Genomic DNA, 7,562 nt, shown 5'->3' on the forward strand with positions numbered 1-7,562 from the left:
AGAGGTTTCCTGATGACTTTTGTGTCTGAAGCAACGCTCTCATTCACATCTAAGGACATACCACATCTTGGAAAAACATGGACCTGGGTATAAAATATAAGCCCTGGGAGGAAGCACCTCTGCTGCTAAGTATACAAGAATTCTCAGGGCAACAGCCCCGGATGGCGGCCGAGAGTGTGGGCCGGGGAACCCCGCTCCGGAGCTAAGTTTCGGCCGGCGCCCGGTCTAGCTGTGGCTGGGGCAGGCGGCGCCCACTCCGTGCCGCTTGGAGGTGGGGACACAGTCCGTCCACCTCGTAGGGCTGCAGCAGAGCGGTGAGCATCCGTGAGTGACAGCCACCACCACCACCATCACAGCTGCTGTCTCTGGCCCCTGCGACAAGGAGAGGGGCGCACCGCTGGTCAGCGGCTGGAGGTTTGTGACAGGCCAGTGTCCCCGGGCCAGTGCCCCCTCTCCAACACTGCGGCTCCGTCCTGCCAGCCCAGCCCCAGGCCCTGCTGCGAACACCAGCGCTGCCCGGACTCCCCCGTGGACACTCCATCCTCCAGGGTCAGGTAATAAACCCGACCGAGGTCACCCCTCCCGTGGAGGGACCTGCAAAGCCTTGTGTCTCAGGGCTCTGTCAGGCCGTCCTAGACACGACCCAGTGAAATCTCAAGAAGAAAACCAAAAAACTAGGTCAACACAAAAAGCCAGGAGAACTTTTGTTGTTCTTTTGGGCTGCTTTACCCCAAGACAGCGCCTCCTGTCCGCCCTCTGCCCACTCTGACCTCCGCTAGCTGCGCTGTGTCAGCAGAGGTCAGGGAGACCCAGGAGGGAAGGAGGCAGCAGAAGCCACCACAGGTGGTGACTGGCAGTAACCGCTGAGCCAGGAAGGCTCAGGAAGGCCTGTTGCGGGGGGCGGGGGGAGGGTCCCGGTGCCACCAGCATCCGGCTCTGCGGCCTCAGCAAGGTACTCAGCGTCCGTGGGCCGGAAATCCTCATCGCCGTATGAGCACCCCACCTGCATGCCTTCCCGTAGCTGCAGTAACGACTCACTACAAACTTATTTCATTTAAATTCAGTTTAAATCAACAGAGATTTCTTCCCGCACAGTTCTGGAGGCCAGGAGTGTGACATCAAGGTGTGGCGGGGCCGTGTCCTTGTGCAGGCTCCAGCATAGGGTCCTTCCTACCTCCCGGAGCTTCTGGAAGTTGCTGGCAATCCCCGGGGCTCCTCGGCTCGTGGCCACAGAGCTGCACTTGCTGCCCCGCTCTGTGCAACTGTACTCGTCTCCCGCCGTGTCCCTCGAGAAGGACACACGATGGCGTGTAGGGCCCACCTGGATAATCCAAACTCGTCTCAAGAACCTTAACTTACGGTAAGTTAGGACCTTTTGCCATAAAGGTAATAGTTGCTTGTTTGCCATATAAGGTCACATTTGAGGATCCAGAGATTAGGATATGGACACACTTTTGGGGGGCACCATTCTGCCTGCTCCCCACCTCTCAGAGTGAAGTGGGGATTAGACACTGGGTCACCTGGCTCCTGGCCAGACACCATGGTCGTCACGGTTCAGCCTGCATGAGGCTGAGCCTCCAAACCTGGGTGTGAAATCACGGGGACATCGCTCCTCACTACACACCTGGCTCTGAGCCCCAACATTGCCCTGGGAGGCAGGGACCCCATTCCTGTCCTTGGGGCCTGCTAGGCTGTGCTGGTCATGCTTTTCTCGAAGTCTCACTTCTAAGAACCATTCTAGACCCTGGCCAGCTTTGGAACCGAAAGTCTGTCTGTCAAAAGTGAACAACTCAGAATACACGTGAAGTGCTATTGATTTCCGCCCCAACCATGTTCCTCTTACCTGAGACGCTGGCCGAGACCCACACGTCATGATGATTGTGACGAGCCGCCTAGCAGCAGGCCCGCCTCTGAGTTCTCTGCAGCAGGAACAGGTGACGGTGCTCTCTGTCTAATACATCCTTAAATTATCCTCTCGGAGGACAAGGTCTATAACCAGACGCTCTCAGTAGTGATAGCATCGATATGGGGCCATTCAGAGTTGATGAGCTTGCCATGTTGACTTAGGGGAATGTATGTGTGTTTTTCCGGTTGTGCACTAGCGTGTTTGCCGTGGTTTTGAGCCCTGCCCTTTCCAGCCCGGCAGGCAGACATGGAGGTTATTCATGGCAGCAAAGCTTTTTTAAACAGCAGGAAGAGATGTCTGGATTTGCAGAACCCTGGGCTAGCAGAGATGGGCTGTGGGTTCCTTTCCTTTTTTTCTCCTTCTTCCTCCTCCTTATTGGGTCCCTAAATAACAATTGCTCATTGCAAAAATTCATCCAATTCAGAAATAAAACAAAGTTTAAGGTTCAAAGCAAAAACTTCCCATCCTCCCCCTCTGCCTCTGTCCCACTCCCTGGGGCCAATGATATTAGCAGGTCTTCTCCGTGTCAGCACAAATACCCACATTTCTCTTTTTAGCTAGTTTCATTGAGATACAATTCACCCATTTAAAGCATTCAATTCCATGGTTTTTAGTCCGTTCACAGAGATGTGCCACCCTCACCTCCATCAGACTTAGAACATTTATCAACCCAAAGAGAACCCTGTGCCCTTTAGCCATCATCCCCAACCGGCCCCCCACATCTGCCATCCCTAAGCAAACTATTGTTGGACGACTTTCTGTCTATAGATTTCCCTGCTCTGGACATTTCATGTAAACGGAATCATACAATTTGTGACATTTGGGGCCTGGCTCCTTTCACGGAGCATCCTATTTTGAGGTTCATCCATATTAGAGTGCGTGTCAGGGCTTCACTCCTTTCTATGGCTGAGTAATATGCCATCGTATGGAGAGACCAGTTTGTCGATGCATCGTGTATGTGCAAATACCCACACTTCTTTATCTGTACGTTTGCTTTAGACGGGATCCTACGTTCCTGCAGCTCGTGGGTACTGTACCATGCTGGTACGCGCGGGTGGAGCCTATTCTTTCTCCTGGCCCCAGAGCGCCCCTCGAGGCACACACCTTCCTTTCTGTGATGCTCAGGTTCCATTTGGTGGCCAGTGTGCCACGTCTGACCCACCACGGTGTATTGTTCTGCTTGCTTGGTGGTCAGAAAGCACATGGGATCTGCAGCCTGGCTTCCGTGGAAGAGCTACAGGACGTAGCCGCTCTGCGTGCCCTGGCCGTGTGGCCTTGGACACTGCCCAGTGGCTCTGAAGGGCCTGCTGCCCATCACCTCGGTGGCCGCACTCCTGACCATGTCACCTGCCCGCTGCCTGGTGTGGGACACCTGGCCCCGTATGCACGGGGCTGCAATCTTCACTGAGGTACTCCCCAGCTGATCCAGGTGTAGTTGTCCCCATTGGTCGTTAGGCTGAGCCAGGTAATAACACCAACTCCCAAGTCATAGTGACTTAAAATAATCCAAGCTCTCTCTTGCTCACACTGAGTCCAGGCGAACCCGGATCCTCCAGAGGGTCCCAGGCCAGCCCACCTCCGGCAACAGGCACCACAGGGTCCAGAGAGAGAAGCAAATGGCCCATGACACTAGAACTTGGCCCTTAAAGTGTTTGCCAGGAAGTGAAACATGCCAGCTACCCTTGCACGGCCATGACAAAGGTCAAAGGGATGTGCTCACCTCTGAGCCTGGAAGATTTGCCAAATGGCACCCAGGGCTCCCTTGGGTGTCAGCTGGACTGTGGTGACACCCAGGACATGCGTCCTTGGTGCCTTTTGGTTAGACACAGCTAGACTGTCTTGTATTTTGCCTTTCTCACCAGAGCTAAGAGGAAATGCATCACCTTCTAAATATGGTATAAAGTTCCTATGTGACCCATTTTTAAAAGAAAGTAAGAAAAGAGGGGCACCTGGGTGGCTCCGTTGGTAAAGCGTCTGCCTTCGGCTCAGGTCGTGATCTCAGGGTCCTGGGATCGAGCCCCACCTCAGGCTCCCTACTCAGCAGGGAGTCTGCTTCTCCGTCTGCCTCTTCCCCTGCTCATGATCTTTCTCTCTCTCAAATAAATAAATAAAATCTTAAAAAAAAAGAAAGGAAGGAAGAAAAGAGACGTGTTGGCTTTAAGATAAGCCAGGAACAGTCAGAAGCATCACTGTCTGCTGGGCTTCTCCTCTCACTTGCACCACTGAGCTGGGAAGCCCTCCTTCCTCCAAGGACCTGAGCCCCACTCCTTGGGTGGTTCCAGGAGCCATCATCCGGGCCATGGTTGACCAGATGGGGGAGGGGAGCAACCAAGATGACCCAAACCACCCCTGGATCCATCTTTTTTGGAATGGAAGCCGGGAAGTCCCAGTGGGGACCCTGTCACCCGGCAGAGGCTGCCTTGCACAGGCCCCTAGCCGCTGGGGTGGACGGGGCCCCGTCGCCCATGACAGTGCCACCGCTGTGTAGGCTTCTTATGGACAAAGCAGCCCCTCAGACGTCCTCTTCCTTGCTTGCTGACCCAGAAACAGGGGCATCGGTGGGAGCTGCTCTGGACCAGGGTGGGGCCTGGGTGCCCTTGTCCCACCCGAGACTGTCGGCTTGTCTCAGCCTCAGGGCCTTTGCAGAAGAGCATTCATTTCCTAGGCCTGTGTGGCCAGGTGCCTCAAACTGGTGGCTTCCAATAACAGAGACATGCCCTCCCGCAGCTCCGGTCGGCAAGGCCACCCTCCCTCTGAAGGCTCCGTTGTGGACATCCCGTGTGGCCTCTGTTGCAGCTCCTGGCGGTGCTGACGTTCCCTGCTTTCCTCGGCTTACAGCTGCATCTCTCCCATCTCTGCCTCTGTATTCTCTTCTGGTAATGACACTAGTCATTGGTTTGAAATACAGCTTTGTACACTCACCCAACTATGCCCAGTTTCACTGCTAGACTTTTGATCATGTTATCCAGTTGGCCCATGGAAAGCTATGCCTCCAACTGCAGAGCCTAGCAGGTCGGACTCCCCATGCACGGCCCCCCACATCATTATTAGCTGCTCCCCTCTCCCTCCCCCTCCTCTCCCCTTCCTCCTCCTCTTCCCCTCCCACTTTCCCTCCTCTTACTCTTCCTTCCCCTCCCCCTCTCCTCTTCCCCCACCTGCTCCCCCTACTCTTCCTTCCCCTCCTGCTCCTCTTCCCCTTCCTCCTGCTTCTCCTCCTCCTCTTCTTTCTTCCTCAATTTTGCAAGCCTGAGAGGTAAAAATATTAATTCACTGTTTTATTTGACTATTTTTTATTTGGTGAGATACTTTGTATCCTTTATCCACTTTTTCCCTATTGAGGTATTTAGGAAGTTTTTTTTGTTTTTTTTTACTTTTATTTTTTTATTGTTATGTTAATCCCCAACATTACATCATTAGTTTTAGATGTAGTGTTCCATGATTCATTGTTTGTGCATAACACCCAGTGCTCCATGCAGAACGTGCCCTCCTCAATACCCATCACCAGGCTAACCCATCCTCCCACCCCCCTCCCCTCTAGAACCCTCAGTTTGTTTTTCAGAGTCCATCATCTCTCATGGTTCGTCTACCCCTCTGATTTCCCCCCCTTCATTCTTCTCCTCCTGCTATCTTCTTCTTCTTTTTTTTTTTTTCTTAACATATATTGCATTATTTGTTTCAGAGGTACAGATCTGAGATTCAACAGTCTTGCACAATTCACAGCGCTTACCAGAGCACATACCCTCCCCAGTGTCTATCACCCAGCCACCCCATCCCTCCCACCCCACCCCCCACTCCAGCAACCCTCAGTTTGTTTCCTGAGATTAAGAATTCCTCATATCAGTGAGGTCATATGATACATGTCTTTCTCTGTTTGACTTATTTCACTCAGCATAATACCCTGCAGTTCCATCCACGTCCTTGCAAATGGCAAGATCTCATTCCTTTTGATGGCTGCATAATATTCCATTGCATATATATACCACATCTTCTTTATCCATTCATCTGTCGATGGACATCTTGGCTCTTTCCACAGTTTGGCTATTGTGGACATTGCTGCTATAAACATCGGGGTGCACGTACCCTTTCGGATCCCTACTTTTGTATCTTTGGCGTAAATACCCAGTAGTGCAATTGCTGGATCATAGGGTAGCTCTATTTTCAACTTTTTGAGGAACCTCCATACTGTTTTCCAGAGTGGCTGCACCAGCTTGCATTCCCACCCACAGTGTAGGAGGGTTCCCGTTTCTCCGCATCCCCGCCAACCTCTGTCATTTCCTGACTTGTTAATTTTAGCCATTCTGACTGGTGTGAGGTGGTATCTCATTGAGGTTTTGATTTGGATTTCCCTGATGCCGAGCGATATTGAGCTCTTTTTCATGTGTCTGTTGGCCATTTGGATGTCTTCTTTGGAAAAATGTCTGTTCATGTCTTCTGCCCATTTCTTGATTGGATTCTTTGTTCTTTGGGTGTTGAATTTGATAAGTTCTTTATAGATTTTGGATACTAGCCCTTTATCTGATATGTCATTTGCAAATATCTTCTCCCATTCTGTCGGTTGTCTTTTGGTTTTGTTGACTGTTTCCTTTGCTTTGCAAAAGCTTTTTATCTTGATCAAGTCGCAATAGTTCATTTTTGCCCTTGCTTCCCTTCCCTTTGGCGATGTTTCTAGGAAGAAGTTGCTGCGGCTGAGGTCGAAGAGGTTGCTGCCTGTGTTCTCCTTTAGGATTTTGATGGACTCCTGTCTCACATTTAGGTCTTTCAACCATTTGGAGTCTATTTTTGTGTGTGGTGTAAGGACATGGTCCAGTTTCATTCTTCTGCATGTGGCTGTCCAATTTTCCCAACACCATTTGTTGAAGAGACTGTCTTTTTTCCATTGGACATTCTTTCCTGCTTTGTCAAAGATTAGTTGACCATAGAGTTGAGGGTCCACTTCTGGGCTCTCTGTTCTGTTCCATTGATCTATGTGTCTGTTTTTGTGCCAGTACCATACTGTCTTGATGATGACAGCTTTGTAATAGAGCTGGAAGTCTGGAATTGTGATGCCACCAGCCTTGCTTTTCTTTTTCAACATTCCTCTGGCTATTCGGGGTCTTTTCTGGTTCCAAGAAATTTTAGGAGGATTTGTTCCATTTCTTTGAAAAAAGCGGATGTTATTTTGATGAGGATTGCATTGAATGTGTAGATTGCTCTAGGTAGCATTGACATCTTCACAATATTTGTTCTTCCAATCCATGAGCATGGAATGTATTTCCATTTCTTTGTGTCTTCCTCAATTTCTTTCATGAGTATTTTATAGTTTTCTGAGTACAGATCCTTTGCCTCTTTGGTTAGGTTTATGCCTAGGTATCTTATGGTTTTGGGTGCAATTGTAAATGGGATCGACTCCTTAATTTCTCTTTCTTCTGTCTTATTGTTGGTGTATAGGAATGCCACTGACTTCTGTGCATTGATTTTATATTATGCCACTTTACTGAATTCCTGTATGAGTTCTAGCAGTTTTGGGGTGGAGTGTTTGGGGTTTTCCACATAAAGTATCATATCATCTGCAAAGAGTGAGAGTTTGACTTCTTCTTTGCCAATTTGGAGGCCTTTTATTTCTTTTTGCTGTCTGATTGCTGTGGCTAGGACTTCTAATACTATGTTGAATAGCAGT

The sequence above is a fragment of the Halichoerus grypus genome, chromosome 7 (assembly GCF_964656455.1).
Source record: "Halichoerus grypus chromosome 7, mHalGry1.hap1.1, whole genome shotgun sequence".
NCBI lineage: Eukaryota > Metazoa > Chordata > Mammalia > Carnivora > Phocidae > Halichoerus > Halichoerus grypus.